The following is a 27,434-nucleotide window of genomic DNA, read 5'->3' on the forward strand; positions in this document are numbered from 1 at the left end:
GTGGAGAAGGAATTGAAATTGACCTTTTCACTTAAATCAATTATGTAAAGAGAGAGTTAACAAGTAGTAAAAGATCACACATGTTAGAAGTGGCCAATGAAAATAAGTCGTTATGGTCATATGGAAGCTTAGAACCATTGAACAAATCTCACAGTAGACATGTAGAGTTTTTACACTAATTAACTTAATCAATTAACTAAGTTGTTATCATCTGAGTAACTTTTATGTCTAGATTTTTCTATTTCAATTTTTGAAGTGTAAATGGAGATAGAAATAAAATCAGAAATAGAAATTTGAAATTGAAATTGAATTTGAATTTGAATAAAATATAAATAAAAATTAACATGTACTTGAAGGCAATGTTTTAGAAATTAACATGTACACTGAAATCAACATGTTTGACATTGAAGTAGAAATAGAAACTCACATTGAATTAAAGATAGAAATTTATGAGTATGCTAAAATCATTAATTATGTATATTTATATTGAATATAAATAACAATTGGCCCACGGGGATTTTGATTGACGGTGAATAGGTGCACTGTTAAGGCACTCCTTGCGATAGGTCACTGGTTCAAATCCCCCGTGGGTGCTTACCTACCAAAAAAAAGAATATAAATAACAATTGACATGTGCATTGTAATTAATATGTTAAAATAAAAAGTAGAAATAGAAATTGGAATAGAATGGAGAAATGAAATAAAAATTAACATTGAATTAAAATAAATGTAGAAATTGAAATTTACAATGAAATTGATTAAATACAATGTGAGCTAAAAAGTAGACAAGTTAATCTTCGTGACTTATTATCTTACTCCTTTAAATAACTTGAAATAATCTATAAAAGGAGATGAAGTATCTCTGACCATGTGAGTCCATGTCTGGACTACATATATCAGTACGTATGATCTCTAATATGTCTGAACTCCTATTGGCACCATTCTTTGACTTGTTGGTCTGCTTTCCTTTTATGCAATCCACACAAGTCTCAAAATCAGTAAAATCCAGAGTATTAAGTACCCCTTCATTTACCAATCTTTTAATTCTTTCTATGGAGATATCACCTAGTCTCCGGTGCCATAATTTAGAGGAATCTTCATCTTTTAGTGCCATACAATGATGTGTGGTTTGACAGTAAGTCACATGGGTGAAGCCCAGGCAGACCGAAGTTCAAATCTCATTGAGTACAATGACCTATTGTGGTGGCAGCTAGAGGAGTGGATTCCCCTTTCCCATGAGTCTGCTCTTGCTAAAATCATAGGAACTTAGTAGACCCGACTTGCAGGTGGTTGGTTATGCTCTTGGTGTTATAGTGGCAACTATGAGGTTTGATCCTTGGTCTCCCATAGATTAGTACTGGCAGTTACTGATTCAACATGTGGTTAAAAAAAGAAAAAAACACATCTTTTAGTGCCAGTGTGAACATGCATTGAATCATAAGTGACTTTATTTTGTAAATTAATGCAGTAAAGACCATTAGACAAAATACCATTCCCAACACAATCAGATTTATAAAATAAACTAAAGGATGTTTCTGATAAGTTAAAGGAATATCTAAAAGGTACAAGTCTTGAAACTGAAATCAAGTTTCTAGAAAAACTTGGAACATAAAAGGTCTTTTCTAATTCTAAAACAAAGCCACCACTTAAAGTTAAATAGCATGTTCCTATAACTTCCACATGTGAGCCCAACTTGTTTCCTGATAAGATGCTTTGCTCACTTCCCACGGGCTTCCTTAGGTTTTGCAAACCCTGCAATGAATTCGAAATGTGCATTGTTGATCCAGAATCAATACAGAAAGTGTTAATATTGCAATTAACCATATTAGATTCAAAACAAACAAACAAGATTGGGTTACCTTTGTCCGCAAGCCATTCCTGAAATTTGGTGCATTCCTTCTTCATGTGCCCCTTCTTTTTACAGAAGAAACTCTTGGAATCCTTCTTGATATTGGCTTGGGGAGGTACTTTACCTTTCCCTTTTTTATTGGCTTGAGATTTGGCCTTTCCATGCATTGCCAGCATTGCACTATCTCCCAGTTCCATCACCAGTCTCCCTTCGTCTTGAACACATATGGTCATGAGTTCATTAATTGACCATTTATCCTTATGTGTGTTGTATGAGATTTTGAAGGATTCGTATTGGTGCGAAAGGGTGTTCAAGATGTAGTGCACCAAGAAGGACTCTAATATCTCAACCTCGAGTTTCTTCAATTGAGCTACAATGTCCCTCGTTTGAATGATGTGCTCGCGTGCACCTTTCACATTGGTGAGCCTTAGGGATGACAACTTCATGATTAGGGTGCTTGCTAGTGCCTTGTCTGAAGTGACGAATTGATCATCAATGGCTTTTAGCAAGTCTCGGACCTTTGCATGATGTTCAATGGAACCATGAATACCAGCTGAAATTTTAGTCTTAATGAACATCATGCTTATGCGATTAGATCGTTCCCATCGTTAATAAAGTGTGATGTCTATTGCAGTGCTGGTATTAGTGAGTGTCGGTGGTTCATCTTTCCTAATAGCATAGTCTATGTCCATCCACCCTAAATGAAAGAGAACCCTCTCCTTCGAAACCTTATAGTTATCTCCCTTTAGTTCAGGGATATCACAACGAATTTCAGAGAATCTTGCAGGTTGTACAGCTGCATAAAATTAAAGATCACATGCTTATGTTAAATTTGAGGGCTAAATAAATTTTCATGCTTTACCAATGTAAATCATGCTTAAAATTGAATCTAATGACATAAAAATTGTCTGTGGACTAAATTTTCAATTCAAGCAGATTCAATTATTCTTTATGATATAATTTATCAAATTACTCACTTAATTAATAATTCTAAAGGGTATATTATGATTATAATTTGATAAAAATTCTATCTTAGATTGGAACTTTATGATAAAACTATTAATTGATAATTCATGTGTGTAAGTTATGAATAATTTGATATTTTATCCTAATTAATTATATAAATATAATAAAAATTCCTATGGGATAATGTTTATTATATTTAGTATAATTAATTGCAATTAATGTCTGAATATTCTTTATGTGATCCTAATTAATCATAATATATAATATTATTTAATTAGAGATGTTGTGGCTATTCTCTAATCAATTAAAAATTATATGGATCACTAGACATTATTTCTTTTATGCATAAAAATTAGCTTGATATGAGAATAATGATAATTTGCATAAATAAAACTATAATATTCATGCATAACATTCAACAATGGGTCTCGTATACTCATAAAAAATAGCATGTTTTAGTCAGAGCAGAAATAATCCAATCATGCAAATTAAATATGAGCATAGTTAATTGCATTAAACCAGAAAAATATTATAAGCATAAAAATTCAGCAGAAATTAGACACATTTCCAAATAAATGCCTTGATTCAGAAAATTCTCATAATATTACATTTAGCCAAATAGAGCATGTCTATAAACACCAAGGTAGAGATACAAAATTGTTCCGATACCAGATTTTCTACTACGCTTAAGGCAATCCACTTCCCTTTTTTTTTTTCTGCTATCGTTTACAGCTGAAGCCAAAAACGCTGTCTGACAGGTAGATCCAAACTTTTCCTGCTGCCTCTACAGACCGGTTTACCCTGAGTGTCTCTGGCTACAGCAAAAAAAAATATACAAGACGACTCCACTTCTATCGACGAAAAGGAATTAGGGAAAAACTCAACGAATTTGGGTTCAGAAACTTGATTCCTAGACGAAAGAAGGTGGGACCTCTCTCTACTCCACTCTCTCCACCACCACTTCAAAAGCTCTGCATGTCAAGCGCAGGTAAAACAACAAAACCAACGACCTTAGAATTTAAAACCACGCTACACTACACAAACATATATATAAATTTTCCACACACACACCGCTCAACGGACCAATCTGTACACACTCGCCTAGCTCAGAGTCATTTCTGCGCTTCATTACTCACGATGGAAAACAACCTCTAAGTAGCCCAAACCTATTACTGTGTGGCACTTCTCACTCTAATTTCATGGTGTAAGGCTGAAGGGGATTGAGTTGTGAGCTTGGGGACTAAACATAAGTATTTATAGCCAAGCTTCCATCAAGCTTCTGTTGGCTATGTGTCAAGTGTTCCACAGAACATGGTAGAGTACTGCAGAGGGAGTAATGGACCACTCCAGGAGCTTCCAACAAGAAATTAATTAGATGGTTTCCATAATTGAAGGAATTGGTGGCAGATCGTTTCCAAATTATCAACGACCGTAAAGGGAGCTAACATTCACCCACTTGACCCATACTTCTAATCTTAATGTCTCATCTTAAAACCCATTCAAAATTTGTATTAAATAATAGATACATGAATCATGGTGATATGTCCTCTACTGACAAGTATTATCTTCCATGTATTACTATGTATTTATTTCTATTAAAATTTAGGTGGCAACAATTTCTTAATGAATAAACCTTATGTTTATTCTTGGTCCTACATAAATGAATTCTCTCAAATCAAATTAAGGTGCACATAAATATGAGGAAAACATCACAATAATTAATAATTTCATTCAAAAAACATTGTCCATACAATGAGAAGCTACATAATGGAACCAAGTCCCATATTCATTACATGATCCTTGAATTTAAACGGTGGCATGCCCTTAGTCAAAGGATCAACGATCATCAACTCAGTGCTAACGTGCTCAATGACCACTTTCTTTTCTTTAACACATTCTCTTATAGCTAAATACTTAATGTCGATGTGTTTATTTCGACTCCCACTTTTGTTGTTTTTAGCCATAAAAACAATAGTTGAATTGTTGCAATAAATTCTCAATGGCTTAGAGATAGAATCCATAATTCTAAGCACAAAAATGAAACTCTTAAGCCATACACTATGTAAAGCAGCTTCAAAACAGGAGACGAACTCAGCTTCCATAGTGGAAGTGGCAATCAAGGTTTGCTTGGCACTCCGACATCATACAGCTCCACCGGCCATCATAAAAATGTATCATGATGTTGATTTGCATGAATCAACACATCCAGCAAAGTCAGAACCTGAATAGCCAATAACTTCCAAATTGTCCGTCCATCTATTCATAAGCATGTAGTTTTTGGTTCCTTGAACGTACCTCATTACTTTCTTTGCATCTCTCCAGAGGTCTAAACCTGGATCACTCTAATATCGTCCCAACATTCCCACAACAAATGCAATGTCAGGTCTTGTGCAGACCTGAGCATACATTAGGCTTCTAACAGTAGAAGCATATGGAATGTTCTTCATTTGTTCCCTTTCAAAGTCGTTCTTTAGGCATTGGTTCAAATTGAACCTATCACCCTTCATAATGGGAGCGACACTTGGTGAACAATCCTTCATCCGAAATCTCTCTAAAATTTTATTAATATAGGTTTCCTAAGACAGACCCAAGATGCCTCAGAATCTGTCTCTATGGATCTTAATGCAAATGACATAAGATGCCTCACCCATATCCTTCATATCAAAATTTTTAGAGAGGAATTGTTTCACCTCATGCAGCAAACCCTTATCATTGGTTGCTAGCAAAATGTCATCCACATATAAAGCAAGAAAACAGATTTTACTCCCACTGACTTTCAAGTATTACATTTATCCATAATGTTTTCTACAAAACCGAAAGAAGAAATTACATTATGGAATTTCAAATATCATTGGTGGGATGCTTGTTTTAAACCATATAATGATTTCTTGATCTTGCAAACCAATTGCTCACCATCACTAGAGGGGAATCAGTCATGTTGTTTGAGAAATGGCGTTTTCACATCCATTTGTTGCAACTCCAAGTCAAATTGGGCTGCTAATGTAATTATAACGCATAAGGAATCTTTCTTAGATATAGGAGAGAAAGTCTCCATGTAATCGATTCCTTCTTCCTGAGTGAATCCCTTAGCAACAAGTCTTGCCTTATATCTCTCAGTGTTTCCCAATGAGTCATTCTTTGTATTAAAGACCAATTTACATCCAATGGCTTTTGCACCATTAGGCAACTCAACAAGATCCCAAATTGTGTTACTCTTTATAGAATTCATCTCTTCCTTCATGGCATCGTTAGGAATCGCTGATCTCTTTGGTCTAATAGATTTTCTTAATATTGTACCATTATCTTCCTGAGAAGTATGTGGTTCAAATCGTTGTTCAAAAGTTCTTGGCAACTCTTGAACTACCTGATCTACTAGAATGTCGTCAGTATCTTGTGGAACTTCAACAACTGGTTGTTCAACACCAGTTTGTACTTGAGGGGTGTTGTGAACAATAACCAATCTATCACTTGAGGTGGAAGGTTGAGATTTTGAATGATCCTTCTCAGAAACTATGTCCCTGGTTTGATCGCTCCCACTAATCAAGTCATTTTCAAGAAACTTTGCATTTCTTGATTCCACAATCCCAGTGCTGTGAGATGGACAATAAAATCCGGAACCTTTAGACCTTTCAGTATATCCAATGAAATACCCACAAATGGTCCTTGGGTCTAGCTTCTTCTCTTGTGGATTATATTCTCACATCAGAGGGGCATCCCCAAACGCGCATATGTCGCAAACTTGGTTTCCAACCTTTCCATAATTCAAATGGCGTTTTAGGAACAACCTTGGTTGGAACCGTGTTTAATATATATATTGTCGTCTTAAGTGCCTCTGTCCACAAGGATTTAGGAAGATTGGAGCTGCTAAGCATACTCTGCACCATGTCCAATAATGTTCAGTTTCTTCTTTTTGCTACACCGTTTTGGTCGGGTGAACCAGGCATGGTGTATTAGGCAACAATCCCATGCTCTTAAACAAATTTTGTGAATGGCCCAGGTGCTTGTCCATCTTCTGTGTATCTACCATAAAATTCTACACCTCTATTTGATCTCACGATCTTAATTTGCTTGCTGCATTATTTCTCTACTTCATCCTTAAAGATCTTAAAGGCATCTAACGCTTTGTTCTTTTTATGAAGCATGTAGAGATACATATATCTTGAGTAATCATCTATAAAAGAGATGAAGTATCTTTAACTATGTGAGTCCATGTCTGGACTACATATATCACCATGTATGATCTCCAATATGTCCAAACTCCTATTGACACCTTTCTTTGACTTGTTGGTCTGCTTTCCTTTTATGCAGTCCACACAAGTCTCAAAATCAGTAAAATCCAGAGTATTAAGTACCCCTTCATTTACCAATCTTTTAATTCTTTCTATGGAGATATGACCTAGTCTCCGATGCCATAATTTAGAGGAATTTTCATTAATAACACATCTTTTTTGCCAGTGTGAACATGCATTGAATCATAAGTGACATTGTTTTGTAAATTAATGCAGTAAAGACCATTAAACAAAATACCATTCCCAACAAAATTAGATTTATAAAATAAACTGAAGGATGTTTTAGAAAAGTCAAAGGAATATCCAAAAGGTACAAGCCTTGAAACTGAAATCAAGTTTCTAAAAAAACTTGGAACATATTTTCTAATTCTAAAACAAAGCCACTACTTAAAGTTAAATAACATGTTCCTATAGCTTCCACATGCAGGCCCATCTTGTTTCCTGATAAGATGCTTTGCTCACTTCCCACTGGCTTTTTTAGGTTTTTCAAACCCTACAAAGAATTCAAAATGTGAATTGTACCAGGTGTTAATATTGACATTAACTATATTAGATTCATTACAAACAAACAAGATTGGATTACCTTTTACTGCAATCCACTTCTAAAATTTGGCGCATTCCTTTTTCATGTGTCCCTTCTTTTTACAAAAGAAACACTTGAAATCCTTCTTGATATCGACTTGGGGAGGTACTTACCTTTCCCTTTCTTATTGGCTTGAGATATGCCCTTTCCATGCGTTTCCAACATTGCACTTTCTCCCAGTTCCATCACCAGTCTCCCTTCCTGTTCAACACACATGGTCATGAGTTCATTAATTGACCATTTATCCTTATGTGTGTTGTATGAGATTTTGAAGGGATTGTATTGGTGCAGAAAGGTGTTTAGGATGTAGTGCACCAGGAAGGGCTCCGATATTTCAACCTTGAGTTTCTTCAATTGAGCCACAATGTCCCTCATTTGCATGATGTGCTCGCGTACACCTTTCACACCGGTGAGACTTAGGGATGAGAACTTCATGATTAGGGTGCTTGCTAGTGCCTTGTCTGAAATGACGAATTTATCATCAATGGCTTTTAACAAGTCTCGGACCTTTTCATGCTAATCAATGGAACCATGAATACCAGCTGAAATTTTAGTCTTAATGAACATCATGCTTAGGCAATTAGATCGTTCCCATCATTCATAAAGCGTTATGTTTGCTGTAGTGCTGGTATTAGTGAGTGCCAGTGGTTCATCTTTCCTAATAGCATAGTGTATGTCCATCCATGATAAATGAAGGAGAACCCTCTCCTTCCAAACCTTATAGTTATCTCCCTTAAGTTCAGGGATATCACAACGAATTTCGGAGAAACTTGCAAGTTGTACAATTGCATAAAATTAAAGATCACATGCTTATCTTAGGTTTGAGGCCTAAATAAATTTTCATGCTTTACCAATCTAAATCATGCTTAAAATTGAATCCAATGACATAAAAATTGTCTATGGACTAAACTTTGAATTTAAGAAGATTCAGTTATTCCTTATGATAGAATTTATCAAATTTCTCACTTAATTCATAATTCTAAAGGGTATATTATGATTATAATTTGATATTAATTCTCTCTTAGATTTAAACTTTATGATAAAACTATTAATTCATAATTAATGTGGGTAAGTTATGAATAATTTGATATTTTATCCTAATTAATTATATAAATATAATAAAAATTCTTGTGGGATAAAATTTATTATATTTAGTATAATTAATTACAATTAATATCTAAATATTCTTTATGTGATCCTAATCAATCATAATATATAATATTATTTAATCAGAGATGATGTGGAGATTCTCTAGTCAATTAAAAATTATATGGATCACTAGACATTATTTCTTTTATGCTTAAAAATTAGCTTGATATGAGAATAATGATAATTTGGATAAATAAAACTATAATATTCATGCATCACATTCAACGATGGGTCTCGTATACTCATCCAAAATAGCATGTTTTAATTAGAGCAGAAATAATCTATTCATGCAAATTAAATATGAGCATATTTAATTGCATTAAACCAAATAAATATTCTAAGCATAAAAATTGAACAAAAATTAGACATATTTCCAAATAAATGCCTTAATTCAAAAATTTCTCAAAATATGACATTTAGCCAAAGAAAGCATATCTATAAACACCAAAGTAGAGATAAAAATTGCTCTGATACTAAATGTTAACATAATAACGATTCTATAAACAAACTTTAATACCCTGTAAATCATACCTCCAACCATTGATGCTACTCACACTCCGATACCAGAATTTTTGCTACGCTTGAGGCAGTCCACTTCCTTTTCTATCTTTTTTGTTTTTTGTTGTTTACAGCTGAAGGCAAAAAGGTTGTCTGACAGGTAGCTTCAAACTTTTCCTGCCATCTCTATGGAGTGGTTTACCCTATGTGTCTCTAGCTACAACAAAAGAGGATATACATGACGACTCCACTTCTACCGACGAAAAGGAATTAGGGAAAAACTCAACGAATTTGGGTTCGGACACTTGATTCCTGGACAAAAGAAGGTGGGACCTCTCTCTACTCCACTCTCTCCACCACCACTTCAAAATCTCAATCCATACATAGCCGCCTCGCTCAGAGTCATTACTGCATTTCACTACTCACGATGCGAAAAAAACCTCTAAGTAGCCCAAACCTCTTACCGTGTGGCACTTCCAAGCTTTGCTCACTCTAATTTGATAGTGTAAGGCTGAAGGGGATTGAGTTGTGAGCTTGGGGACCAAACAGAAGCATTTCTAGCCAAGCTTCCATCAAGTTTCTGTTGGCTATGTGTCAAGTGTTCCATGGAACATGGTAGAGAACTGCAGAGGGATTAATGGACCACTCTAGGAGCTCCCACCACGAAATTAATTAACAGCAGATGGTTTCCGTAATTGAAAGAATCAGAGGCAGACCGTTTCCAAATTATCGGCGGCCGTAAAGGGAGCTAACATTAATGACAACATATAATGCGGAATAAACACTTCAAAGAATCGAAAAACTTTTAATACCCAAGAAATCATACCTCCAGCCATTGATGCTTGCTCACAGACTGATACTATTTATTCTTTAACAGTCTTACACATTCACAACAATTTTCAGCTGAAATGATTAATAGCTAACGACACCAACAAATCTGCATGTGAAAGCACAAAACTTCTTCTCCACGAAACGCCGCCAGTGCCTTAACGACCCCAACCGATTTCTTGCTAATCACTCCACAACTCTGGAGCCTCTGATTAATAAACATTTAAAAGAAGCAAACAACAAAGAGGTGCGCTCCAAAAAATCACACCGCAACAGAAAAAGAGAATAAAGAGACGAGAACGCAGTGCGAGAGGGGGGGTTAATCTTTTCACTGATCTAAAGAAAGATGAATATCAGATCATCAACTCAGTGCTTACGTGCTCAATGACCACTTTTCTTTCTTTAACACGTTCCCTTATAGCTAAATACTTAATGTCGATGAGTTTATTTCAACTCCCAGTTTTGTTGTTTTTAGCCATAAAAACAACAACTGAATTTTCGCAATACATTCTCAATGGCTTAGAGATAGAATCCATAACTCTAAGCCCAGAAATGAAACTCTTAAGCCATACACCATGTAAATTAGCTTCAAAACAGGAGACGAACTTCGCTTCCATATTGGAAGTGGAAATCAAGCTCTGCTTGGCACTCCTCCATCATACAGCTCCACCGGCCATCACAAAAATGTATCCTAATGTTGATTTGCACGAATCAACACATCCAGCAAAGTCAAAATCTGAGTAGCCAATTACTTCCAAATTGTATGTCCGTCTATACATAAGCATGCAGTTTTTGGTTACTTGAAGGTACCTCATTACTTTCTTTGCAGCTCTCCAGTGGTCTAAACCTGGATCACTCTGATATCGTCCCAACATTCCCACAAAAAATGCAATGTCATGTCTTGTGTAGACCTGAGCATAGATTAGGCTTTCGACAATAGAAGCATATGGAATGTTCTTCATTTGTTCCCTCTCAAAATCGTTCTTCAGGCATTGGTTCAAATTGAACCTATCAGCATTCCCAATGGGAGCGACACTTGGTGAACAATCCTTCACCCAAAATCTCCCTAAGCTTTTATTAATATAGGTTTTCTGAGGCAGACCCAAGATGCCTCGAAATCTGTCTCTATGGATCTTAATGCCAATGACATAAGATGCCTCACCCATATCCTTCATATCTAAATTTTCATAGAGGAATTGTTTCACCTCATGCAACAAACCCTTATCATTGGTTGCTAGCAAAATGTCATCGACATATAAAACAAGAAAACAGATTTTACTCCCATTGACTTTGAGGTATATACATTGATCCATAATGTTTTCTACAAAACCGAAAGAAGAAATTACATTATGGAATTTCAAATACCATTGGTGGGATGCTTGTTTTAAACCGTATAATGATTTCTTGAACTTGCAAACCAATTCCTCATCATTACTAGAGGGGAATCCTTCAGGTTGTTTCATGCAAACCTCCTCCTCTAGATCTCCATTGAGAAATGTCGTTTTCACATCCATTTGTTGCAAATCCAAGTCAAAATGGGCTACTAATGCCATAATAACATGCAAGGAATCTTTCTTAGATACAGGAGAGAAAGTCTCCGTGTAATCGATTCCTTCTTTTCGAGTGAATCCCTTAGCAACAAGTCTTGCCTTCTATCTCTCAACGTTGTCCAATGAGTCTTTCTTTGTCTTAAAGACCCATTTACATCCAATGGCTTTTGCACCATTAGGCAACTCAACAAGATCCCAGACTTCGTTACTCTTCATAGAATTCATCTCTTCCTTCATGGCATCGTACCATAATTATGATTCTTTGCAACTCATGGCTTGTGAAAAAGACTCGACATCATTTTCAGCTCTAATGTTGTAGTCAAATTCTTGTAGATACATAACATAATCATCAAGAGTTGTTGTACCATTACCTTTCTGAGAAGTATGTGGTTCAACTCGTTGTTCAAAAGTTCTTGGCAACTTTTGAACTACATGATCTACTGGAATGTCGTCAGCAACTTGAGGAACTTCAACAATTTGTTATTCAACACTAGTTTATACTTGAGGGGTGTTGTTAACAATAACCAATCTATCACTTGAGGTGGAAGGTTGAGATTCTAAGTGATCCTTCTCAGAAACTATGTTCTTGGTTTGATCATTCCCACTCATCAAGTCATTTTCAAAAAACTTTGCATTTCTTGATTCCACAATCCTAGTGCTGTGAGATGGACAATAAAACCTGTAACCTTTAGACCTTTAATCGAATGAAATACCCACTAATGGTCCTTGGGTCCAGCTTCTTCTCTTGTGGATTATATATTCTCACTTCAGACGGGCATTCCCAAACGTGCATATGACGCAAACTCGGTTTCCAACCTTTCCATAATTCAAATGACGTTTTAGGAACAACCTTAGTTGGAACGCTGTTTAATATATACACTGCTGTCTTAAGTGCTTCTGTCCACAAGGATTTAGGAATATTGGAGCTGCTAAGAATACTTTGCACCATGTCCAATAATGTTCGATTTCTTCTTTCTGCTACACCTTTTTGGTCAAGTGAACTACGCATGGTTTATTGGGAAACAATCCCATGCTCCTGAAGAAATTTTGCGAATGGCCCAAGTGCTTGTCCATCTTCTATGTATCTACCATAATATTCTCCACCTCTGTCTGATCTCACGATCTTAATTTTATTGCTGCATTGTTTCTCTACTTCAACGTTAAAGATCTTAAAGGCATCTAATGCTTCGTTCTTTTTATGAAGCATGTAGAGATACATATATCATGAGTAATCATCTATAAAAGAGATGAAGTATCTCTTACCATGTGAGTCCATGTCTGGACTACATATATCAGTATGTATGATCTCCAATATGTCCAAACTCCTATTGACACCTTGCATTGACTTGTTGGTCTGCTTTCATTTTACGCAATCCACACAAGTCCTAAAATCAGTAAAATCCAGAGTATTAAGTACCCCTTTATTTACCGATCTTTTAATTCTTTCTATGGAGATATGACTTAGTCTCCGGTGCCATAATTTAGAGGAATCTTTATTAATAACACATCTTTTAGTGCCAATGTGAACATGCATTGAATCATAATTGACATTGTTTAATAAATTAATGTAGTAAATACCATTAGACAAAATTCCATTACCAACACCATCAGATTTATAAAATAAACTGAATGATGTTTCTGAAAAGTTAAAGGAATATCCAAAAGGTACAAGCCTTCAAACTAAAATCAAGTTTCTAGAAAAACTTGGAACATAAAAAGTCTTTTCTAATTCTAAAACAAAGCCGCTACTTAAAGTTAAATAGCATTGCGAGCCTATCTTGTTTCCTGATAAGATGCTTTGCTCACTTCCCACTGGCTTCCTTAGGTTTTGCAAACCCTGCAAGGAATTCAAGATGTGAATTGTTGATCTAGAATCAATCCACCAGGTGTCAATATTGACATTAACCATATTAGATTCATAACAAACAAACGAGATTGGATTACCTTTGTCCGCAAGCCAATTCTGAAATTTGGCGCATTCCTTCTTCATGTGTCCTTTCTTTTTACAGAAGAAACACTTGGAATCCTCCTTGATATCGGCTTGGGGAAGTACTTTACCTTTCCCTTTCCTATTGGCTTGAGAATTTCCCTTTCCATGCGTTGCCAGCATTGCACTTTCTCCCAGTTCCATCACCAGTCTCCCTTCCTCTTGAACACACATGATCATGACTTCATTAATTGACCATTTATCCTTATGTGTGTTGTATGAGATTTTGAAGGGTTCGTATTGGTGTGGAAGGGTGTTGAGGATGTAGTGCACCAGGAAGGACTCTGATATTTCAACCTTGAGTTTCTTCAATTGAGCCATAGTGTCCCTCATTTGCATGATGTGCTTGTGTACACCTTTCACACTGATGAGCCATAGGGATGAGAACTTCATGATTAAGGTGCTTGCTAGTGCCTTGTCTGAAGTCACAGATTCATCATCAATGGCTTTCAGCAAGTCTCGGACCTTTTCATGTTGATCAATAGAACCACGAATACCAGCTGAAATTTTAGTCTTAATGAACATCATGCTTAGGCGATTAGATCGTTCCCATCGTTTATAAAGTGTGATGTCTGTTGTAGTGCTGGTATAATTGAGTGTCGATGGTTCATCTTTCCTAATAGCATAGTCTATGTCCATCCACCCCAAATGAAGGAGAACTCTCTCCTTCCAGACCTTATAGTTATCTCCCTTAAGTTTAGGGATATCACAACCAATATCAGAGAAATTTGCAGGTTGTACAACTGCGTAGAATTAAATATCACATTCTTATGTTAAAATTGAGGCCTAAAAAATAAAATTTCATGCTTTACTAATGTAAATCATGTCTAAAATTGAATCTAATGACATAAAAATTGTCTGTAGACTAAATTTTTAATTCAAGCAAATTCAATTATTCTTTATAATAGAATTTATCAAATTACTCACTTAATTAATAATTATAAAGAGTATATTATGATTATAATTTGATATAAATTCTATCTTACATTTGAACTTTATGATAAAACTATTAATTCATAATTCCAATGGGTAAGTTATGAATAATTTGATATTTTATCTTAATTAATTATATAAATAGAATAAAAATTCATGTGGGAAAAAAATTATTATATCTAGTATAATTAATTACAATTAATGTTTAAATATTCTTTATGTGATCCTAATCAATCATAATATATAGTATTATTTAATTAGAGTTGTGGTGGCTATTCTCTAATCAATTAAGAATTATATGGATCAGTTAGACATTATTTCTTTTATGCATACAAATTAGCTTGATATGAGAATAATGATAATTTGCATCAATAAAACTATAATATTGATGTATAACATTCAACGATGGGTCTCGTATACTCATCTAAAATAGCATATTTTAATTAGAGCAGAAATAATCAATTCATGCAAATTAAATATGAGCATAGTTAATTGCATTAAACCAAATAAATATTATAAGCATAAAAATTGAGCAAAAAATAGACATATTTCCAAATAAATGCCTTAATTCAGAAAATTCTCAAAATATGACATTTAGCCAAATAGAGCATGTCTATAAACACCAAGGCAGAGATAGAAATTGTCCCGACACCAAATGACAACATATAATGCGATTCTATAATGCGGAATAAACACTTAAAATAATCGAAAAACTTTTAATACCCAAGAAATCATACCTTTGACCATTGATGCTTGCTCACACACTAATGTTGTTTATTCTTTGACAGTCTTACACATCCACAACAATTTTCAGCAGAAACGATCAATAGCTAACGACACTGGCAAATCTGCATGTTAAAGCACAAAACTTTGTCTCCACGAAACGTCGCCAGTGCCTTAACGACCCCAACTGATTTCTTCATAATCACTCCACCGCTCTGGAGCCTCTGACTTATAAACACTTAAAAGAAACAAACAACAAAGAGGTGCACTCCAAAAATTCACACCACAAAAGAAAAAGAGAATAGAGAGATGAGAACACAGTGCAAGATGGGAGATTAATCTTTTCGTTGATGTAAAGGAAGATGAATATTCAAGCCTTCAGGAATCTCCTGTTAAGCGCAGGTATCAATTATAGAAGGGCTTTCAAACTACGGTAGCATTCTGGTATCTGTAATATTCCAAGCTCTGCTCACTCTAATTTGATGGTGTAAGGCTGAAGGGGTTTGAGTAGTGAGCTTGGGGACCAAACAGAAGTATTTATAGCCAAGCTTCCATCAAGATTTTGTTGGCTATGTGTCAAGTGTTCCATAGAACATGGTATAGAACTACAGAGGGAGTAATGGACCACTTCAGAAGCTCCCAACAAGAAATTAATCAACGACATATGGTTTTTGTAATTGAAGGAATCAGTGGCAAACCGTTTCCAAATTATCGGCGACCATAAAGGAAGCCATAAAGAGAGCTAACACTAGCTCCCTTTTCGGCTCCCTTTACGACCACCAATAATTTAGAAAAATGGCTCCCTTTCCAATTTCCGTTGATTTGGAAACTGTCTGTCGCCAATGACGCAAACTGACTGTTGTTAAATTAATTTCTTGTTGGGAGCTCTTGGAGTGGTCCATTACTCCCTTTGTAGTTCTCTACAGCCTTACACCATCAAATTAGAGTGAGCAGAGCTTCGAAAATTATAGATACCAAAATGTTGCCGTAGTTTGAAAGCCCTTCTATAATTGATACTTGTGCTTAACAGGGGATTCCTAAAAGCTTTAATATTCATCTTTCTTTACATCAGCGAAAAGATTAACTTCCCTTCTCGCACTGCATTCTCGTCTCTCTATTCTTTTTTTCTATTGTGGTGTGATTTTTTGGAGCACACCTCTTTGTTGATTGCTTCTTTTAAGTGTTTATTAATCGGAGGCTCTAGTGTTGATTTGTCAGTGCAGTTGCCTATTGATCGTTTCTGCTGAAAATCGTTGTGAATGTGTAAGACTGTTAAGGAATAAACAATATTAGTGTGTGAGCAAGCATCAATGGCCGGAGGTATCATTTCTTGGGTATTAAAAATTTTTCGATGCTTTTAAATGTTTATTCCGCATTATAGAATCACATTATATGCTATCATTTGGTATCGAAACAATTTTTATCTCTGCCTTGGTGTTTATAGACATGCTCTGTTTGGCTAAATGTCATATTTTAAGAATTTTCTGATTTAAGGCATTTATTTGGAAATATGCCTAATTTTTTCTCAATTTTTATGCTTATAATATTTTTTTGGTTTAATGCAATTAACTATGCTCGTATTCAATTTGCATGAATTGATTATTTTTGCTCTAACTAAAACATGCTATTTTGGATGAGTATACGAGGCCCATCGTTGAATGTTATGCATGAATATTATAGTTTTATTTATGCAAATTATCATTATTCTCATATCAAACTAATTTTTATGCATAAAAGAAATAATATCTAAGTGATCCATATAATTTTTAATTGATTAGAGAATGGCCACAACATCTCTAATTAAATAATATTATATATTATGATTGATTAGAATCACAAAAATAATATTTAGACATTAATTGTAATTAATTATTTTAGATATAATAAATTTTTTCCCATAGGAATTTTTATTATATTTATATAATTAATTAGGATAAAATATCAACTCATAACTTACCCACAAGAATTATGAATTAATAGTTTTATCATAAAGTTCAAATCTAAAGATAGAAATTATATCAAACTAAAATCATAATATACCCTTTAGAATTATGAATTAAGTGAGTAATTTGATAAATTATATCATAAAGAATAATTGAATCTACTTCAATTAAAAATTTAGTCCACAGACAATTTTTATGTCATTAGATTCAATTTTAAGCATGATTTACATTGGTAAAGAATGAATTTTTATTTTTTAGGCCTCAATTTTAACATAAGCATGTGATCTTTAATTTAATGCAGTTGTACAACTTGCAAATTTCGCTAATATTGGTTGTGATATCCCTAAAATCAAGGGAGATAACTATAAGGTATGGAATGAGAGAGTTCTCCTTCATTTCGGGTGGATGGACATAGACTATGTTATTAGGAAAGATGAACCACCGACACTCACTAATACCAGCACTGCAACAGACATCACACTTTATGAACGATGGGAACGATCTAATCACCTAAGCATGACTTTCATTAAGACTAAAATTTCAACTGGTAATCGTGGTTCCGTTGATCATCATGAAAAAGTCTGAGACTTGCTGAAAGCCATTGATGATCAATTCGTCACTTCAGACAAGGCACTAGCAAGCACCCTAATCATGAAGTTCTCATCCCTAAGGCTCAACAGTGTGAAAAGTGTACGCGAGCCCATCATGCAAATGTGGAACATTGTGGCTCAATTGAATAAACTCAAGGTTGAAATATTGGAGTCCTTCCCAGTACACTACATCCTGAACACCCTTCCACACCAATACGGACCCTTCAAAATCTCATACAACACACATAAGGATACATTGTCAATTAATGAACTCATGACCATGTGTGTTAAAGAGGAAGGGAGACTAGTGATGGAACTGGGAGAAAGTGCAATGTTGGCAACGCGTGGAAAGGGAAAATCTCAAGCCAATAAGAAAGGGAAAGGTAAAGTACCTCCCCAAGCCAATACCAAGAAGGATTCCAAGTGTTTCTTCTGTCAAAAGAAGGGACACATGAAGAAGGAATGCGCCATATTTCAGAAATGGCTTGCGGACAAAGGTAATCCAATCTCGTTCATTTGTTATTAATCTAATATGGTTAATGTCAAATTGCTTGCAGAGTTTGCAAAACCTAAAGAAGGCAGTGGGAAGTGAGCGAAAAATCTTATTAGGAAACAAGATGGGCTCACATGTGGAAGCTATAGGAACATGCTATTTAACTCTAAGTAGTGGCTCTATTTTAGAAATAGAAAAGACATTTTATGTTCCAAGATTTTCTGGAAACTTCATTTCATTTTCAAGGCTTGTACCTTTTGGATATTCCTTTAACCTTTCAGAAACATCCTTCAGTTTATTTCATAAATCTGATTGTGTTGGGAATGATATTTTGTCTAATGGTCTTTACTACATTAATTTACAAAACAATGTCACTTATGATTTAATGCATGTTCACACTTGCACTAAAAGATGTGTTCTTAATGAATATTCCTCTAAATTATGACATCAGAGACTAGTTCATATCTCCATAAAAAGAATTAAAAGATTGGTAAATGAAGGGGTACTTAATACTCTAGATTTTACTGATTTTGAGACTTGTGTGGACTGTATAAAGGGAAAGCAGACCAACAAGTCAAAGAAAGGTGCCAATAGGAGTTCGGACATATTAGAGATCATACATACTGATATATGTAGTCCAGACATGAACTCACATGGTCAGAGATACTTCATCTCTTTTATAGATGATCACTCATGATATATGTATCTCTACATGCTTCATAAAAAGAACGAAGCATTAAATGCCTTTAAGATCTTTAAGGTTAAAGTAGAGAAACAATGCCGCAAGCAAATTAAGATCGTGAGATCAGATAGAGGTGGAGAATATTATGGTAGATACATATAAGATGGACAAGCTCTTGGGATTTTTGCAAAATTTCTTCAAGAGCATGGGATTGTTGCCCAATACACCATTCCTGGTTCACTCGATCAGAATGGTGTAGCAGAAAGAAGAAACCGAACATTATTGGACATGGTGTGGAGTATACTTAGCAGCTCCAATCTTCATAAATCCCTGTGGACTGAAGCACTTAAGACAACATTGTATATATTAAACCAAGTTCCAACCAAGGCTGTTCCTAAAACGCCATTTGAATTATGGAAAGGTTGGAAACCGAGTTTGTGACATATGCGCATTTGGGGATACTCGTCTGAAGTGAAAATATATAATCCACAAGAGAAGAAGCTAGACCCATCGACCTTTAGTGGGTATTTCATTGGATATTCTAAAATATCTAAAGGTTACAGATTTTATTGTCCATCTCACAGCACTAGCATTGTGGAATCAAGAAATGAAAAATTTCTTAAAAATGACTTGATTAGTGGGAGTGACCAAACCAAGAACATAGCTTTTGAGAATGATCATTCAGAATCTCAACGTTCCACCTCAAGTGATAGATTGGATATTGTTCACAACACCTCTCAAGTACAAACTGGTGTTGAACAACCAATTGTTGAAGTTCCACAAGCTGCTGGCGACATTCCGGTAGATCAGGTAGTTTAAGAGTTCCCAAGAACTTTTGAACGATGAGTTGAGCCACATACTTCTTAGGAAGATGATGGCACAACATTAAAATGATCTACTAGACCAAAGATATCAACAACTCCTAATGATTATGTTGTGTATCTGTAAGAATCTGACTACAACATTAGAGTCGAAAATGATCCCGAGACTTTTTCACAAGCCATGAGTTGCAAAGAATCAGAATTATGGTACGATTCCATGAAGAAAGAGATGAATTCTATAAAGAGTAACGAAGTCTAGGATAATGTTGGGTTGCCTAATCGTGAAAAAGACATTGGATGTAAATGGGTCTTTAAGACGAAGAAAGACTCATTGGGCAACAATGAGAGATACAAGGCAAGACTTGTTGCTAAGGGATTCAATCAGAAAGAAGGAATCGACTACACGGAGACTTTCTCTCCTGTATCTAAGAAAGATTCCTTACGCGTTATTATGGCATTAGTAGCCCATTTCGACTTGGATTTGCAACAAATGGATGTGAAAACAACGTTTCTCAATGGAGATCTAGAGGAGGAGGTTTACATGAAACAACTTGAAGGATTCCCCTCTAGTGAGGGTGAGCAATTGGTTTGCAAGCACAAGAAATAATTATATGGTTTAAAACAAGAATCCCGCCAATGGTATTTGAAATTGATAATGTAATTTATTCTTTCGGTTTTGTAGAAAACATTATGGATAAATGTATATACCTGAAGGTCAGTGGCAGTAAAATCTGTTTTCTTGTTTTATATGTCGATGACATTTTGCTAGCAACCAATGACAAGGGTTTGCTTCATGAGGTGAAACAATTCCTCCCTAAAAATTTCGATATGAAGGATATGGCTGAGGCATCTTATGTCATTGGCATTAAGAACCATAGAGACAGATTCCGAGGCATCTTGGGTCTGTCTCAAGAAGCCTGTATTAATAAAATTTTAGATAGATTTTGGATGAAGGATTGTTCACCAAGTGTTTCTCCCATTGTGAAGGGTAATAGGTTTAACTTGAACCAATGCCTAAGGAATGACTTTGAAAGGGAACAAATGAAGAACATTCCATATGATTCTGCTGTCGAAAGCCTAATGTATGCTCAGGTCTACACAAGACCTGACATTGCATTTGTTGTGAGAATGTTGGGACGATATCAGAGTGATCCAGGTTTAGACCACTGGGGCGCTGCAAATAAAGTAATGAGGTACCTTCCAGGAACCAAAAGCTACATGCTTATTTATAGACAATTGGACAATTTAAAAGTAATTGGCTACTCAGATTCTGAGTTTGCTGGATGTGTTGATTCACACAAATCAACAATCGAATACATTTTTATGATGGCCAGTGGAGTTGTATCATGCAATAGTGCCAAGCAGACCTTGATTGCCACTTCAACTATGGAAGCCGAGTTCGTCTCCTATTTTGAAGCTACTTTACATGGTGTATGGCTTAAGAGTTTCACTTCTGGGCTTAGAATTACGGATTCTATCTCTAAGCCATTGAGAATGTATTGCGACAATTCAGTTGCTGTTTTTATGGCTAAAGACAACAAAAGTGGGAGTCGAAATAAACACATTGACATTAAGTATTTAGCTATAAGGGAACGTGTTAAAGAAAAGAAAGTGGTCATTGAGCACGTCAGCACTGAGTTGATGATCGCTGATCCTTTGACTAAGGGCATGCCACTGTTTAAATTCAAGGATCATGTAATGAATATGTGACTTGGTTCCATTATGTAGTTTCTCATTGTATGGACAATGTAATTTCAATGAAATTCCTAATTATTGTGATGTTTTCCTCATATTTATGTGCACCTTAATTTGACTTGAGAGAATTCAACTGTGAAGGACGAAGAATAAACATAAGGTTTATTCATTAAGAAATTGTTGCCACATAAATTTTAATAGAAATAAATACATAGTAATACATGGAAGATAATACTCGTCATTAGAGGACTTATCGCTATGATTCATGTATCTATTACTTAATACAGATTTTCAATGGGTTTTAAGATGAGACATTAAGATTGGAAGTATGGACCAAGTGGAAGAATGTTAGCTCCCTTTATGGCTCCTTTTACGGCCGCCAATTACAGAGACCAACTGCTGTTAAATTAATTTCTTGTTGGGAGCTGCTGGAGTGGTCCATTACTCCCTCTGCAGTTCTCTACCATGTTCTATGGAACACTTGACACATAGCCAACAAAAGTTTGATGGAAGCTTGGCTATAAATATTTTCTGTTTGGTCCCCAAGCTTACTACTCAAATCCCTTCAGCCTTACACCATCAAATTAGAGTGAGCAGAGCTTGGAAGATTACAGAAACCAAAATCATGTCGTAGTTTGAAAGCCCTTCTATAATTGATACCTGCGCTTAACAAGAGATTCCTGAAGGCTTTAATATTCATCTTTCTTTACATCAGCGAAAAGATTAACCTCCCCTCTCACACTGCATTCTCATCTCTCTATTCTCTTTTTCTATTGTGGTGCGATTTTTTGGAGCACACCTCTTTGTTGTTTGCTTCTCTTAAGTGTTTATTAATCAGAGGTTCTAGAGTGCTGGATTGATTAGGAAGAAATCGGTTGGGGTCACTAAGCCACTGGCGATGTTTCGTGGAGACGAAATTTTGTGCTTTCACGTGCAGATTTGCTGGTGCTGTTAGCTATTGATCGTTTCTACTAAAAATTATTGTGAATGTGTAAGACTGTTAAAGAATAAACATTATCAGTGTGTGAGAAAGCATCAATGGGCAGAGGTATGATTTCTTGGGTATTAAAAGTTTTTCGATTCTTTTAAGAGTTTATTCCGCATTATAGAATCGCATTATATGCCATCATTTGATATCGAAGCAATTTTTTTCTCTGCCTTGGTGTTTTTAGACATGCTCTATTTGGCTAAATGTTATATTTTAAGAATTTTTTGAATTAAGGCGTTTATTTGGAAATATGTCTAATTTTTTCTCAATTTTTATGATTATAATATTTTTTTGTTTAATGCAATCAAGTATGTTCATATTTAATTTGTATGAATTGATTATTTCTGCTCTAATTAAAACATGCTATTTTGAATGAGTATACGAAACCTATCGTTGAATGTTATGCATGAATATTATAGTTTTATTTATTGCAAATTATCATTATTCTCATATCAATCTAATTTGTATGCATAAAAGAAATAATGTTTAGTGATCCATATAATTTTTAATTGATTAGAGAATAGCCACAACTTCTCTAATTAAATAATATTATATATTATGACTGACTAGGATCACATAAAGAATATTTAGACATTAATTGTAATTAATTATACTAAATATAATAAATTTTATTCCACGGGAATTTTTACTATATTTATATAATTAATTAGGATAAAATATCAAATTATTCATAACTTACCCACAAGAATTATGAATTAATAGTTTTATCATAAAGTTCAAATCTAAGTTAGAATTTATATTAAATTATAATCATAATATACCCTTTAGAATTATGAATTAAGTGAGAAATTTTATAAATGCTATCATAAAGAATAATTAAATCTGCTTGAATTAAAAATTTAGTCCATAGACAATTTTTATGTTATTAGATTCAATTTTAAGCATGATTTACATTGGTAAAGCATGAAATTTTATTTAGGCCTCAAATTTAACATAAGCATGTGATCTTTAATTTTATGCAGTTGTACAACCTACAAGTTTCTCTGAAATTCGTTGTGATATCCCCGAACTTAAGGGAGATAACTATAAGGTTTGGAAGGAGAAAGTTCTTCTTCATTTAGGGTGGATGGACATAGACTATGCTATTAGGAAAGATGAACCACCGACACTCACTAATAACAGCACTACAGCAGATATCACGTTTTATGAACGATGGGAATGATCTAATCGCCTAAGCATGATGTTCATTAAGACTAAAATTTCAGCTGGTATTCGTGGTTCCGTTGATCAGCATAAAAAGGTCCGAGACTTGCTGAAAGCCATTGATGATCAATTCGTACTTCAGGCAAGGCACTAGCAAGCACCCTAATCATGAAGTTCTTATCCCTAAGGCTCACCAGTGTGAAAGGTGTACGCGAGCACATCATGCAAATGTGGGACACTGTGGCTCAATTGAATAAACTCAAGGTTGAAATATCGAAGTCCTTCCTGGTGCACTACATCCTCAACACCCTTCCACACCAATACGGACCCTTCAAAATCTCATACAACACATATGCGGATAAATTGTCTATTAATTAACTCATGACCATGTGTGTTTAAGAGGAAGGGAGACTGGTGATGGAACTGGGAGAAAGTGCAATGTTGGCAACGCGTGGAAAGGGAAAATCTCAAGCCAATAAGAAAGGGAAAGATAAAGTACCTCCCCAAGCCGATATCAAGAAGGATTCCAAGTGTTTCTTCTGTAAAAAGAAGGGACACATGAAGAAGGAATGCGCCAAATTTCATAAATGGCTTGCGGAAAAAGGTAATCCAATCTCATTCGTTTGTTATGAATATAATATGGTTAATTTCAATATTAACACCTGGTGGATTGATTTTGGATCAACAATTCACATTTCAAATTCCTTGCGGGGTTTGCAAAACTGAAGGAAGCCAGTGGGAAGTGAGCAAAGCATCTTATTGGGAAACAAGATGGGCTCACATGTGGAAGCTATAGGAACATGCTATTTAACTTTAAGTAGTGACTTTGTTTTAGAATTAGAAAAGACATTTTATGTTCCAAGTTTTTCTAGAAACTTGATTTCAGTTTCAATGCTTGTACCTTTTAGATATTCCTTTAACTTTTCAGAAACATCCTTCAGTTTATTTCATAAATCTGATTTTGTTGGGAATGGTATTTTGTCTAATGGTCTTTACTGCATTAATTTACAAAACAATGTCACTGATGATTCGATGCATGTTCACATTGGCACTAAAATATGTGTTATTAATGAAGATTCTTCTAAATTATGGCGCTGGATACTAGTTCATCTCACCATAGAAAGAATTAAAAGATTGGTAAATCAAGAGGTACTTAATACTCTAGATTTTACTGATTTTGGGACTTGTGTGGACTGCATAAAAGGAAAACAGACCAACAAGTCAAAGAAAGGTTTCAATAGGAGTTTGGACATATTAGAAATCATACATACTGATATATGTAGTCCAGACATGGACTCACATGGTCAGAGATACTTCATCTCTTTTATAAATGCTTACTCACGATATATGTATCTCTACATGCTTCCTAAAAAGAACGAAGCATTAGATGCCTTTAAGATCTTTAAGGCTGAAGTAGAGAAACAATGCGGAAAGCAAATTAAGATCGTGAGATCAGATAGAGGTGGAGAATTTTATGGTAGATACACAGAAGATGGACAAGCACCTGGGCCATTCGCAAAATTTCTCCAAGAGCATGGGATTGTTGCCCAATACACCATCCCTGGTTCACCTGACCAAAATGGTGTGGTAGAAAGAAGAAACCGAACAGTATTGGACATGGTGTGGAGTATGCTTAGCAGTGACAATCTTCCTAAATCCTTTTGGACAGAAGCACTTAACACGATGGTGTATATATTAAACAAGGTTCCATCCAAGGTTGTTCCTAAAATGTCATTTAAATTATGAAAAGTTTGGAAACCGAGTTTGCGACATATGTGCATTTGGGGATGCCCGTCTGAAGTGAGAATATATAATGTTGGCATTATGGTTCAAGTGTTGTCCTTGATGGCAACTCACTCAGTGGATGGTACAGGTGCTCAAAGGTTAGTACAGGTGATGGCAACTTAATCAGAAGTCAGATCTCAGTACAGCATGGCAAGAAAGCTCATACACGCTGTTTCGTTAAGCCCAAGTCGCGTGTACACGCAAGTTCGATTCAGAAAAAGCGCGTGTATGTGGAAAGATTCCTTTGGTTCATGGTGGTTAGACCTTGGAAGTTGTGCCTATGATTTCGGACCATTATGTCTCGACGGGCGTGTCGATCCCTAGTTTTAAAGTTGATGGTATTGTGTTACTATGGTTTTGGCTCTTGGTATTGAGAAAGGCCTAAGGCTATATAAGGAGAAGAAGATCATTAGGCAAAGATCATCTTTTGACAAGGCATGAATATCTAAGAGAGAAAGAGATCTGATATGCAGGTTCTGAGTTGGTTGATCTGAGCTAAGGAGAGATCTCATCGGTTGATGGAGAACTAGATCTAAGGAGAGATCGGGATCAAATGGTTTGAAATGCACTATCATGATATGGTTGATTATGCGTATTTCTAGATCTGCATATTGTCGCAATGTTACGTTCTGAGTCTAACTAATATCTGGTACAGCTGCAAATTGAGAAAGTTTATTTTTAGATCTGTACGCAGGTTGGCTTCGGTAAAAGCGCGTGTATACGCGGTTTCGGCTCATTAAAGTAGCGTATATATTTTGAAGCTTGATTTGGGTTTGCAGTGGGATCTGACTGTTATTACAGAGTTCTGTAGTCTGCTCTGTGTTCTGGTAACTGGTGATTGACAGGGTTCAGTGGCTCAGTGATTCAAAGTTGGGTTGTTTTATGCTTCAATGATCTGTTGTGAAAATTGAATGAATTGTGGTCTTCAGATTGTAATGTTGTGCTTCAGGAATATCCAAGTCTGAAAATGTATGAAAAGTGATACCTGGAAGAAGGAAGATTGTAGGTCAGCACCTACGTACTAGTATCTTGGCTAGTACAAAAGAAAAGGGGGTTGGAGCTCCCTTCCAAGGAAGTTTGGAGAACGAGAGAAGGTTGAAGCCTTCTGCAGGTTGTAGCCTGCGTACTGGTATAAGGCTGCACCAGTACAAAAGATTGTAAACTGAAGTTTCATATTAAGAAAGATAGAGACAACTTGCAGCAGGTGGTTTTCACCCACATTGGGTTTCCACCTTATATCTTGGTGTTCATGTGTGTGGCCTTTTATCTGTTCTGTTATACTGCACATGTTTACTGTTAATATGATGAATAATGTCCTGATGCACTTAATTGAAGAATAAGCCAACTAAATTGTGAGTTTTCTGCTTATACGCTGTTTTACTTCGTCACAGTAGCGTGTACACGCTGGTTTACTTAACTGAAGTAGCGTATATGTTTTGGGCATTTGAAAAGTTTGATTAATCTGATAATACTGATTCACCCCCCCCTCTCAGTATTATTTCCAACAATTGGTATCAGAGCAGGTCCTTCAGAGAAGCTTGATCGCTTGAAGGAAGATCATTCATCATGAGCAACTACGAGAAAGAAGCATCAATCAGGCCACCGGTTTTTGATGGATCAAATTTCAATTATTGGAAGGTAAGAGTTACTGCATATCTTCAATCTCTTGGTACAGAAGTTTGGGACATTGTAGAAACAGGCTATGTTTTTCCTTCAGCTACTCCTACAGATCCAGCTGAGAAAAAGGCATATGAAACAAATGCAAAAGCAGTCAGTACTCTATTAGGAAGTATATCTCAAACAGAATTCATGAAGGTCATGCACTTCAAATCAGCAAAAGAAATATGGGACAAAATGATCACTAGCTATGAAGGAGATGAACAGGTAAAGCAAGCTAAACTTCAAACACTCAGGATTC

The sequence above is a fragment of the Pinus tabuliformis genome, chromosome 7, assembly GCF_031772625.1.
Source record: "Pinus tabuliformis cultivar Carrire ecotype Pingquan chromosome 7, CPIR1, whole genome shotgun sequence".
NCBI classification, from domain to species: Eukaryota; Viridiplantae; Streptophyta; class Pinopsida; order Pinales; family Pinaceae; genus Pinus; species Pinus tabuliformis.